The following is a 13,877-nucleotide window of genomic DNA, read 5'->3' on the forward strand; positions in this document are numbered from 1 at the left end:
GGTAATGAATATGTATCAAACGTGATCCTTGCTCTCTATGAGTTCTCAGGTTCCCCCTTGGAAAAATAAGACATGTTCAAATGAAAAGTTATTGCTAATGGTACAAGGCAGTTTGATAAGTGCCAACAATACATAGGAGTACAAGGGAGATGGGGAGAGAAACCACTGCTAGGAGGATGTTTTTTTAAAAAGGGACAAAGATTATTTCCTTCTGCAAAACAAGTTCAGTGTTTTTGACTTAATGAACACTTTTGAAATACATGAGCACTTCAATCGATAGTACATACATTTTCTCAGGCTTCCTGCATTAGTCATAAAGAAAACCACCAAGTCATATTGATTCTACATCCTAAATATCCCTCATACTGATTGCCTCACTGCTAACCTCACTGCCACTGTCATGTTGTCCCTCTCCTGGACCAATTCATTAACCGTAGCCATCTCCCTTTATCTGGTCTAATCTCCACTCACCCTGACTCCCACCGCCATTAGGTCCATGCTTGTACTGCAGCCTGAGTTAGTTTCCCAGGCACTGAGCTGACAGCCCCATGCTTGGGTGGCAGGGGAACCTCAGGAGACTCACCTGAACATGGCTCCTTCACATGTGGCTCCGCCCACCTCTTTATCCCCTTCATTGCCACCTCCCCGTTCCCCCAGCCCCTCAAACCCTGCTTCGGCCATAGTGAGTTTCTTCCCACTGCTCAACCAAACTTTGCTCTTATGAGCCTCAGTGCCTTTGCCATTGCTGCTCTCTCTTCGTGGAAAGCCCTCTGCCTCTTCTCTGCCTATGGGAATCGTGGTTATTCTCCAACCCTCAGCTTAAACATCCCCTTCTCTTGTTCCCTGAAGTTAATCACTTCCTTCTCTGTCTTCCTGTAACATACTGCTACTGTGCAACTCATGTACATTGGACAAAAACTTGGCTTATCCACAGGATGGGGGAAAATATTTGCAAACGAAGCAACTGACAAGGGATTAATCTCCAAAATATACAAACAGCTCAGTAACAAAAAAACAACCCAATCAAAAAACGACCGGGACCAGAGGGCAGACAGCAGAAGCAAGAAGAACTACAATCCTGCAGCCTGTGGAACAAAAACCACATTCACAGAAAGATAGACAAGATGAAAAGGCAGAGGGCTATGTACCAGATGAAGGAACAAGATAAAACCCCAGAAAAACAACTAAATGAAGTGGAGATAGGCAACCTTACAGAAAAAGAATTCAGAATAATGATAGTGAAGATGATCCAGGACCTTGGAATAAGAATGGAGGCAAAGATTGAGAAGATGCAAGAAATGTTTAACAAAGACCTAGAAGAATTAAAGAACAAATAAACAGAGATGAACAATACAATAACTGAAATGAAAACTACACTAGAAGGAATCAATAGCAGAATAACTGAGGCAGAAGAACGGATAAGTGACCTGGAAGACAGAATGGTGGAATTCACTGCTGTGGAACAGAATAAAGAAAAAAGAATGAAAAGAAATGAAGACAGCCTAAGAGACCTCTGGGACAACATTAAATGCAACATTCACATTATAGGGGTCCCAGAAGGAGAAGAGAGAGAGAAAGGACCCGAGAAAATATTTGAAGAGATTATAGTTGAAAACTTCCCTAACATGGGAAAGGAAATAGCCACCCAAGTCCATGAGCACAGAGAGTTCCATACAGGATAAACCCAAGGAGAAACATGCTGAGACACATAGTAATCAAACTGGCAAAAATTAAAGACAAAGAAAAATTATTGAAAGCAGCAAGGGAAAAACGACAAATAACATACAAGGGAACTCCCATAAGGTTAACAGCTGATTTCTCAGCAGAAACTCTACAAGCCAGAAGGGAGTGGCATGATATGCTTAAAGTGATGAAAGGGAAGAACCTACAACCAAGATTACTCTACCGGCAAAGATCTCATTCAGATTCGATGGAAAAATTCAAAGCTTTACAGACAAGCAAAAGCTAAGAGAATTCAGCACCACCAAACCCGCTCCACAACAAATGCTAAAGGAACTTCTCTAAGTGGGAAACACAAGAGAAGAAAAGGACCTACAAAAACAAACCCAAAACAATTAAGAAAATGGTCATAGGAACATACATATCGATAATTACCTTAAACGTGAATGGATTAAATGCTCCAACCAAAAGACACAGGCTCGCTGAATGGATACAAAAACAAGACCCATATATATGCTGTCTACAAGAGACCCACTTCAGACCTAGGGACACATACAGACTGAAAGTGAGGGGATGGAAAAAGATAGTCCATGCAAATGGAAATCAAAAGAAAGCTGGAGTAGCAATACTCACATTAGATAAAATAGACTTTAAAATAAAGAATGTTACAAGAGACAAGGAAGGACACTACATAATGATCAAGGGATCAATCCAAGAAGAAGATATGACAATTATAAATATATATGCACCCAACATAGGAGCACCTCAATACATAAGGCAACTGCTAACAGCTCTGAAAGAGGAAATCAACAGTAACACAATAATAGTGGGGGACTTTAACACCTCACTTACACCAATGGACAGATCATCCAACAGAAAATTAATAAGGAAATACAAGCCTTAAATGACACAATAGACCAGATAGATTTAATTGGTATTTATAGGACATTCCATCCAAAGACAGCAGATTACACTTTCTTCTCAAGTGCACACGGAACATTCTCCAGGCTAGATCACATCTTGGGTCACAAATCAAGCCTCAGTAAATTTAAGAAAATTGAAATCATATCAAGCATCTTTTCTGACCACAATGCTATGAGATTAGAACTCAATTACAGGGAAAAAAACATAAAAAACACAAACACATGGAGGCTAAACAATACGTTACTAAATAACCAAGAGCACACTGAAGAAATCAAAGAGGAAATCAAAAAATACCTAGAGACAAATGACAATGAAAACATGACGATCCAAAACCTATGGGATGCAGCAAAAGCAGTTCTAAGAGGGAAGTTTGTAGCAATACAAGCCTACCTCAAGAAACAAGAAAAGTCTCAAATAAACAATCTAACCTTACACCTAAAGGAACTAGAGAAAGAAGAACAAACAAAACCCAAAGTTAGCAGAAGGAAAGAAATCATAAAGCTCAGAGCAGAAAAAACTGAAATAGAAACAAAGAAAACAATAGCAAAGATCAATAAAACTAAAAGCTGGTTCTTTGAGAAGATAAACAAAATTGATAAACCATTAGCCAGACTCATCAAGAAAAAGAGGGAGAGGACTCAAATCAATAAAATTAGAAATGAAAAAGGAGAAGTTACAACAGACACCGCAGAAATACAAAGCATCCTAAGAGACGACTACAAGCAACTCTATGCCAATAAAATGGACAACCTGGAAGAAATGGACAAATTCCTAGAAAGGTATAACCTTCCAAGACTGAACCAGGAAGAAATAGAAAATATGAACAGACCAATCACAAGTAATGAAATTGAAACTGGGATTTAAAATTTTCCAACAAACAAAAGTCCAGGACTGGATGGCTTCACAGGTGAATTCTATCTAACATGTAGAGAAGAGCTAAAACCCATCCTTCTCAAACTCTTCCAAAAAATTGCAGAGGAAGGAATACTCCCAAACTCATGCTATGAGGCCACCATCACCCTGATACCAAAACCAGACAAAGATACTACAAAAAAAGAAAATTATAGACCAATATCACTGATAAATATGGATGCAAAAATCCTCAACAAAATACTAGCAAACAGAATCCAACAACACATTAAAAGGATCATACACCATGATCAAGTGGGATTTATCCCAGGGATGCAAGGATTCTTCAATATACGCAAATCAATCAATGTGATAGACCATATTAACAAATTGAAGAATAAAAACCATATGATCATCTCAATAGATGCAGAAAAAGCTTTTGACAAAATTCAACACCCATTTATGATAAAAACTCTCCAGAAAGTGGGCATAGAGGGAACCTACCTCAACATAATAAAGGCCATATACGACAAACCCACAGCAAACATCATTCTCAACGGTGAAAAACTGAAAGCATTTCCTCTAAGACCAGGAACGAGACAAGGATGTCCACTCTCACCACTATTATTCAACATAGTTTTGGAAGTCCTAGCCACGGCAATCAGAGAAGAAAAAGAAATAAAATAATACAAATTGGAAAAGAAGAAGTAAAACTGTCACTGTTTGCAGATGCCATGATACTATACATAGAGAATCCTAAAGATGCCACCAGAAAACTACTAGAGCTAATCAATGGATTTGGTAAAGTTGCAGGATACAAATGCACAGAAATCTCTTGCATTCCTATACACTAATGATGAAAAATCTGAAAGAGAAATTAAGGAAACACTCCCATTTACCACTGCAACAAAAAGAATAAAATACCTAGGAATAAGCCTACCTAGGGAGACAAAAGACCTGTATGCAGAAAACTATAAGACACTGATGAAAGAAATTAAAGATGATACCAACAGATGGAGAGATATACCATGTTCTCGGTTTGGAAGAATCAATATTGTGAAAATGACTATACTACCCAAAGCAATCTACAGATTCAATGCAATCCCTACCAAATTACCAATGCCATGTTTTACGGAACTAGAACAAAAAATCTTAAAATTTGTATGGAGACACAAAAGACCCCGAATAGACAAAGCAGTCTTGAGGGAAAAAAATGGAGCTGGATGAATCAGACTCCCTGACTTCAGACTATACTACAAAGCTACAGCAATCAAGACAATATGGTACTGGCACAAAAACAGAAATATAGATCAATGGAACAGGATAGGAAGCCCAGAGATAAACCCACGCACCTATGGTCAGCTAATCTATGACAAAGGAGGCAAGGATATACAATGGAGAAAAGACAGTCTCTTCAATAAGTGGTGCTGGGAAAACTGGACAGCTACATGTAAAAGAATGAAATTAGAACACTCCCTAACACCATACACAAAAATAAACTCAATGGATTGGAGACCTAAATGTAAGACTGGACACTATAAACTCTTATAGGAAAACATAGGAAGAACACTCTTTGACATAAATCACAGCAAGATCTTTTTTGATCCACCTCCTAGAGTAATGGAAATAAAAACAAACAAGTGGGACCTAATGAAATTTAAAAGCTTTTGCAAAGCAAAGGAGACTACAAACAAGACGAAAAGACAACCCTCAGAATGGGGGAAAATATTTGCCAACAAATCAACGGACAAAGGATTAATCTCCAAAATATATAAACAGCTCATGCAGCTCAATATTAAAAAAACAAACAACCCAATCCAAAAATGGGCAGAAGACCTAAATAGACATTTCTCCAAAGAAGACATACAGATGGCCAAGAGGCACATGAAAAGTTGCTCAACATCACTAATTATTAGAGAAATGCAAATCAAAACTACAATGAGGTATCACCTCACACCAGTCAGAATGGCCATCATCAAAAAATCCACAAATAATAAATGCTGGAGAGGGTGTGGAGAAAAGGGAACCCTTCTACACTGATGCTGGGAATGTAAATTGGTACAGCCACTGTGGAGAATAGTATGGCGGTTCCTTAAAAAAACTAAAAATAGAGCTATCATATGATCTAGCAATCCCACTCCTGGGCATGTATACCTGGAGAAAACCATAATTTGAAAAGATTCATGCACCCCAATGTTCAATGCAGCACTCTTTACAATAACCAGGACATGGAAGCAACCTAAATGTCCATTGACAGAGGAGTGGATAAAGAAGATGTGGTACATATATACAATGGAAAATTACTCAGCCATAAAAAAGAACGAAATAATTCCATTTGCAGCAACATGGATGGACCTAGAGATTGTCATACTGAGTGAAGTAAGTCAGACAGAGAAGGACAAATATTGTATATCACTTATATGTGGGATCTAAAAAAATAGTACAAATAAACCTATTTACAAAACAGAAATAGACTCATAGATGTAGAAAACAATGTTATGGTTACCGGGGGGAAGGGGGAAGGGATAAATTGGGAGATGGGGATTGACATATACACACTACTATATATAAAATAGATAACTAATAAGGACCTACTGTATAGCACAGGGTACTCTACTCAATACTCTGTAATGACCTATGTGGGAAAAGAATCTAAAAAAGAGTGGATATATGTATATGTATAACTGATTCACTTTGCTGTACAGCAGAAACTAACAGAACATTGTAAATCAACTATATTCCAATAAAAATTAAGAAAAGAAACTTGGCTTATTCATCTACAAATTCGTTTCACAAACAATTTTTAAGTAGCTACCATGTGCCAGAGTTGTGGCAGGGTGGAAAGATAGGAACAGTCCCTGCCCTCTTGGAGGTCCCCAACCAGTGAGGAGTTTGGAGATACACAGAAGCAATTACAGAATGTGTGACAGTGCTATGACAAGGGGCACAGGGCTAGGGGAGTGCATAGAGGGGCCCTTGCCCGGTCTGGGATAAGGCTTGGTGGTAGCAGCTCAGAGAGGGCTTCCCAGGAGAAGCAATGGTAAATGAGATGGGCCCAAGCAGGCATTTGCAATCTGTTCCGCCAGCAAGTTTTTCCAGGGCTAAAGCTGCATCTTATTCTTTGTTGTGTTGCCCCATATCTAGGTCTGTAGCTACAACGAATTGTTGAGCAAACAAAATCGATGGGCAAATGAAAGCCATCTTACTTTTAAGCAAGTGGACAACCTCAGTTTAACACCTCTGCTTCAAAGATCAGGTGGTTCGTCTGAAGATGAAGGCTGTGTTTTGCCTTGCATTTTGTGTGGTTTATTGTAGTACTTCTTTTCGACCTTTAGATTCAGTTTAGTAATGCTGTGTGAGTGGTTTCACATTTTTTTGGAGAGAGTTTGTGACTTTTGTTTCAGTATGCTATAGAAGGAAGTAGTTAATTTAATTTACTAATGTCTGTGAATTTTATGGATAATATTTTCCTTAAAATGCTTGTAAAATTTTCTTAACATAGAAAAAGAAAAATTAAAGTTGTGAAGTGGGAGTGGAAAGAAATTGTAGGGGTGGTGGGCAGGTGGTAGGGGGAAGGGGTGGAGTTAAATACCAAGGATGACCTTGCCTTTAATGTCCGGGATTTCAAAGCCATTTCCCATCCGATGTCTCTCTTGTTCACAACCAGGGCCAGGCCTTTCGAGTGACCATACTCTACTTCTACGAGTGTGATGGTTAATTTTATGTGTCAACTTGCTGGCCACAGGGTGCCCAGATATTTGGTCAAACATTATTATGGGTGTATTTGTGAAGGTGTCTGGGGATGAGATTAACACAAATTGGTAGGTGGAGTAAAGCAAACGTGGGTGGGCCTCATCCAATCAGTAGAAGGCCTGCATAGAACAAAAAAGGCTGAGCTTCCTCTGAGTTAAATGGAATTCCTTCTTCCTGACTGCCCTCAGATTGGGACATCAACTTTTTTTCCTGCCTTTGGACTCAAACTGAAACATCAGCTCTTCCCGGGACTTGAGCCTGCTGGCCTTCAGATTGGAGCTATACCACCATTCTCCTGGTTCTCAGGCCTTCAGACTTGGACTGGAACTGCACCACTGGCTCTCCTGGGTCTCCAGCTTGCCAACTAACCCTGCAGATCTTAGGACCTGTCAGTCTCCATAATTGTGTGAGCCAATTTTTTATAATGAATCTTTCTCTGTATATAAATCCTACTGGTTCTGTTTCTCTGGAGAAATGTGACTAACAGAATGAGGTCTTACTAACACCAGGTAAATCATCAACTCACAGATGCCAGAGCTGGGCATCAAACACCTCCCTCAGTTTATGGATGATGAAACTGCAGCCCAAGAAGGAAGGGTCTTCCCATGGCATACTCCACCTACCATGTTCACTACTTAGCTGATGCTTGGAATCTCCTTAACTGGAAACCATATTTACAAAGAATACTTAAAATGCAAATATCCCTGGGAGAATAATATACTGATATGAATTCATAAGAGAATATAAATGACTTGATGAAATGTTTTCTGAAGAGCAGTTTTTGGTGGGGGAAGGCAAGAGTACAAGGTGAAAAGATAGACATAGTTCCAACCCTCTTAGAAAGGGCATCCTTGATGAATGAGAGTTTCAGAGGTGGACAGAAGCAAGCCATGCACGATGGGCATAGTTTGGTTTTTAAAAGTGAAAGGAGGAAGCATTTGGGACAGTGGGAGGTGGGGTCCAGGAAGGGTAGGGCAGGCCCACAGACTTCACCTCCTTATGACCTTGAGAGCTGGTCCAGACCACTGTCGTCTATGTTGTGCTGGGAAGCTGAGACTTTACACATCTGAGGGCATGAGTGGCTGGAGCTGGCCCAATCCTTAATTTCAGTGAGCTTGCAAGATATTTCTGGAAATACAGACTTCTAGCAGTAATGCTTGCCTTTTTAAAAAAGTAACATTTTGGGGCTTCCCTAGTGGCACAGTGGCTGGGAGTCTGCCTGCCAGTGCAGGGGACACGGGTTCAAGCCCTGGTCCAGGAAGATCTCACATGCCGCAGAGCAACTAAGCCTGTGTGCCACAACTACTGAGCCAGCGCCCTAGAGCCCACGAGCCGCAACTACTGAGTCCGCATGCCACAACTACTGAGCCTTGGAGCCACAACTACTGAGCCCGTGCACCACAAATGCTGAAGCTCGTGCACCTTGAGCCCATGCTCTGCAACAGGAGAGGCCGCCGTGGTGGGAGGCCCATGCGCCGCGGTGAGGAGTGGCCCCAACTCGCTGCAGCTAGAGAAAGCCCGCGCAGCAGCGAAGACCCAACACAGCCAAAAATAAATAAATTAAATTAATTAATTAAAAAAAATAACATTTTGTGTGCATGTGTCTGCCTTCCTGGCTACATTAGGATGTGTTGTGGGTAGAGTGGGCAGAGGCTGTTTGGAGTCATGAGGTGACCAGAAGCCTATTTTCAAACCTTATGTGTAACTTTTCTGCTTTTTGCTTGTATAAAGCTTCTGATTGAGTTTTCTCTTTGGGTCAACAGCTTGAAAAAGAAAGCTGTGTTATGCCAATCTGGCCAGTATCATAATTGTCCTTCCTGTTTAGAGCAAGTGCAGCGGGCAAGATGGTGAGGATACTTGAAATCCCATTACACGATGAAGGCGAAGAAAATGGGGACGTGTTTAGTTTGGGGAAGAGACTCCTCAGGGGACTTGAGAGCAGTCTTCAGCTATTTAAAGAGCTGTTCTGTGGAGGAAGGAATGGAGTTGTTCTGTGTTCTCCTGAGGCCAGGGGGCTGGAGGAAGGTTACAGGAATACAGATTTTGATAGTCAAGAGTAAATGGGCTGCTTCAGGAGGTAGGGAGCTCCCGGCACTGGAGGCACTGAAGCATGGGCTGGACGAGTGCTTGGTGCAGGGTAAGCATTAAGGGTTGGTTGGTCTACATTATTTTTAAGCACTTTCTAACCCTGAGATTCTGATATGAAGCTATGAATGATGGTCAGTTGTCACGGATAGAGGAGTCTGAGGAAGTTTGTTATGAGCATTCATCCAACCAAACAGATTGGTCTGTTGTGTATGAAGCACTCTATTCAGCATGAGAAACTAAAGTCCCCGTCCCAAGGGCACAAATGGCTGTAATACAAAGTGGAATGCTGTATAGGCCGTAAAGAGGTACACACTTCTCTTTCTCTTCTGTTAGATATCTGAATCTGGATGAGCAGGCAGAGTTAGGCTAGCACCTAGCAGATTGTTTTAAGATGGCTAAGGGGAACGTGTCAGCAGAAGGGAGATGGCCAGGTGGAGGCTGAAAGGGGGGACCAGATGAGGAAGGGGTTGGGGGTGATCGGTCCCATGCTGTTCAGAAGGGGCTCCCTTGCCAGTACCCTGCTGTGCAGCTGGCATATCTAGTTACCATGTGCTATGGTCTGAACGTTGGTGTCCTCCCAAAATTCGTATATGAGAATCCTAATCCCCAAAGATGATGGTATTAGGAGGTGGGGGCTTTGGGATGTACTTAAGTCATGAGGGTGGGGCCTTTGTGAGTGGGATTAGTGCTCTTACAAGAGAAAGTTCACAGAGCTCCCTCGCCCATTCCACCTTGTGAGGACACAGAGAGGTGTTGGTTCTGACCCAGGAAGCAGGCTCTCACCAGAATGCAACCACGCTGGTGCCTTGATCTTGGGCTTCCCAGCCTTCAGAACTGTGAGAAATAAATTTCTGTTGTTTATAAACCACGTGGTCTGTGGTATTTTGTTATAGCAGCCTGAATGGACTAAGACATCATGGAACATTTGACTCATTTAGCCCACCTCCCTCTGCCCAAACACCATGCTCACCAATTAGCATGATGGTCATGATTTGGCTTTTCATGTTAATTTCTCTACAGGAAAGGTGTATGACAGAAGGACCCCATCACAGCACTTATCTCAGTGTTCTAATCCTTTGCTGGCCCGTCTGTTACCTAGACTGAGGTTCCTTGTGGCTCTCTCTCCTAGCCCAGGGCCTGGTACTTAGCAGGAATTCATGAAATTTTTGTTAAGTGATGAAGGCTGGAGGGAACAATCACATCTAATTGGGGTGGAAGTGGGCAGTGGTCAGGAGAAATAGAGAAGTAACATTTGAGAGCTGGGCCTTCCTTGAAGTGCGAGTTCCTCATTCAGTACTTACTAAAGTCCCTATTATGTACCAGGCACTAGGCTAGGAGACACTGGGTATATAGAGATGATTGACACAGTACTTGCTTTCAAGGAATTCCATGCGATGGAGGAGACATTCCAGGCTGAGGAGCTACATACACAAAGTCCTAGAAGTGCCTGACGTGTTTGAGTGCTTTAGTGTGTGAGGCTGGAGATTAGGCTGAAAAAGGGCTAGACTGTAAAGGGTCACTAATCGAAATAGGAAACATTGAAGGATGATATGGCCTTTTTAAACCTTGCTCTTCACAGGCCTGTCAGGCCAGAGTTTGGACTTTATCCTGGAAGCAGCGGAGAAATCAATCACTGGACACTCTAAAATGGATGAGTGACATAATTGAATGTGGGTTTCAGTAAATTTCCTTGTGGTAATGTGGAGGATGGGCTGGAATGCCTGGACACCAGGAGAGAAGTTAGAAGGCTACTGCAATAGTCCTAGCAAGAGATGGTGAGCGCCTTTGGGACAGGCATGAGGAGGGGACAGATGTGAGATATTCCAAAGATTAGATACAATAGACCATGGTGAACAGTTGTGCAGGGTGAAGAAGAAGGAATCATTAGAGATGACTGAAATGTCTGGGTAATGCTTTCAACTGAAATTGGGAAGGAGGATTTGGGGAGGTGTGGCAGGTGCAGGTAGTGAATTCAAGTTGTATATTCTGAGATGGAGGGCAGGTCATGAGGACATCAGGTGAAAAAATCCTGTAGGAAATTGGAAACATGGATCCAGAGTTCAGGGCAGAAGTAAGGGTCAGAGATAAAGTTTAGGGGTCATTAGCATTTGGGTGGTGAACAAAGTGTTGGAGAGAATGAGGTCCCTTGTGGGGAGTGTGTTGAGGCACAATAGCCCAAAGACAGAACTCTAAGGCAAGGATACAGCCCATTCTTCAGAGCTGGTGGAACAGAAGCCCCCAAAGAGACAAAAACTGGCCAGAGAGATAGAAGGAGAATCATGCAAGCCAAGAGAGAACTGTGTTTCAGGGAAGGTGCCAGGAAGAGACATCTAAGCCTGCTTTGGAAGTCAGGGGATGTTTACCTAAGGAGGTGATGTCTGAATTAGTCTTAAAGATGGAGAACAGGATGATGCCTGGAAAGGGGAGGTCAGATCTGGCAATTAGGATGCCTGTAGCCTCCACTAGGGAAGAGTCAATGGTGGGGCCAATAGACATATTCAGTGGATTGAAGAGTGAGTGCAAGGTGAGAAAGCATAGGTGGCAAATATAAACCATTATTTTTTGAAGCTTGATACTAAAGGGAAGGAAAGAGAGGAAAAAATAGGCTGAGAGTTGAAGGGGGAAGTTCCCTTAGGATGGGTGGCTTGAACCCCAGTGCACTTCTCTGCGTCAGGTATGTTCATGCCCTTCGCCTAGATGGTCTAGTCATTCCGTGAGTATATTGAGCAGCTCTCAGGGTAGGGACTGTGTTGGGTGCTGGGCTGCAATGGGGAACAAGACCTCTCAAGGACCCGGTCCAAAGGGTTAAAGAGACAAATAAGAAATTTCAGATCGGTGCGGTGAGTGCCACAGACAGGGTCAGTATGGGACACGATGGGAGACACTGGAGGTCACAAACCCAGCCTGGGGTTTGGGGGGACTCCCTGGAGCAGGTGACATCTGAGCTGAGACCTAAAGTAGAAGATAGCCAGGTGGGGCAGGGCAGGGCAGGGCAGGGCAGGGGAAAAGGCATTCCAAGCAGAATGTTTTTCCTGCAAATCCCGTCCCCAATTTTCTGTAAATCCTAGACACCCTGGATGCCCGTGGAGAACATGAGGAGCCTCCTGCCGTTTTTACCCCTATTTAATGTGCTTTCCTGTGTCATAGTGGTTTTTACCCCCTCGTCTGTGTGTCTCCTGAAGCATCTAGTGCAGTGTTCAGCACATGGCTAATGCTTAAAAAAAAATTTTACATGAAATCTTCTCAAGCCCAAGGACCACTATCATGGTTAATATATTTTCAAGGGGCCCCTGGCAAGGTTAATAAACAGAGGTATAAAGGGAAAGGAAAAGTAGACATAGGAAGAAGAATAAGGCTGAGAGAGAAGGCTGGGGTGGGAGGTGGGAAGAAAGCAAAGAAACGAAGATCAAGTGTACATAGGGTGGCGAGGGATATAATTCCAAACAAAATCTAACCAGAACTCTCTGCTCCACGGAACCTTGCCTTTGGATTCTTTTCTGTCACGGGCAGAACCCCCTATTCTCCCTCTACTTTAGGGCTCTCCCATTGGAATCTGACTTCTAGACATATTTGATCAGTTATATGCAACACAGCTGCATTTTCTCAGGAATGGGGAGAAGCTGAGAGAAAGAGGGGAGGAAAAAAAGCCCTCCAGGGGCTTCCCTGGTGGCGCAGTGGTTGAGAATCTGCCTGCCAATGCAGGGGACACGGGTTCGAGCCCTGGTCTGGGAAGATCCCACATGCCGCGGAGCAACTGGGCCCGTGAGCCACAATTACTGAGCCTGCGCGTCTGGAGCCTGTGCTCCGCAACAAGAGGGGCCGCGATAGTGAGAGGCCCGCGCACCGCGATGAAGAGTGGCCCCCGCTTGCCACAACTGGAGAGAGCCCTCGCACAGAAACGAAGACCCAACACAGCCATAAATAAAATAAAAATAAAAATAAATAAAAATTAAAAAAAAAAAAAAAGCCCTCCAGACCCAACAATTTTCCCACTTCACAGGGTGAGCCCAGACAGAATTCAAATTTTCTTCCCTTGAGAGAGGGGAGCTGGTGGCTGTGTCACACTTCTAAATTGGGTACACAACTCACAAGCTAAGTTCTGTAGCACAGCAAAACTAATTTTGTTTTGCAGCTGGATAAAGTAAGGAAGAAAAAAGCTGTCATTACAGATTTTTGAATTGGCACCATGTCTTTCAAACTCCACCTCTTTCAGGAAATGTTCCTTAATGCAGTGGGAGGTGGTAATTTCACTCCCTCTCCCAATCCCTCCTCACCACAAGAAACCCTGTTTAGAGCTGCACTTACCCCTTCATTTGTCAGCCTGACTTTGCTTTTCCCATCATCTCTGGATCCTTTGCTGAATTCTTTGTCTATGTCAATAGGATCAACATATATAATGTGAAAGAACTCTAAAAACAATGGAAGTCGTAGATAGTAACGATGGTCTCTGAGGGTGTCAGTGTCACTGGTCCAAGACTGAAAGTTCCTAGGAAAAAGAACAAAGCCTCTTTGAGTTTCCTCTACAGTAAACAGCTTAGTATTATGCTGAAGAATAGTATTGGTGGTTCCTGAATTAATTGTAA

General features: G+C 42.6%; 1 protein-coding gene across 1 annotated transcript in view; it reads left to right on the forward strand.

Annotated features, from left to right (window-relative positions):
* Nucleotides 1-13,257, forward strand: part of SLC45A3 (solute carrier family 45 member 3) — a 39,305-nt gene extending 26,048 nt beyond the window's left edge. Inside the window, exon 6 of the transcript XR_014252882.1 lies at nt 7,121-13,257. The gene's annotated coding sequence lies outside the window, so the exon portion shown is untranslated. The remainder of the gene's footprint in view (nt 1-7,120) is intronic.
* The last annotated feature ends 620 nt before the right edge of the window (nt 13,258-13,877 follow it).

Source organism: Balaenoptera physalus, assembly GCF_965194825.1.
Source record: "Balaenoptera physalus genome assembly, chromosome: 1".
Lineage (NCBI taxonomy): Eukaryota > Metazoa > Chordata > Mammalia > Artiodactyla > Balaenopteridae > Balaenoptera > Balaenoptera physalus.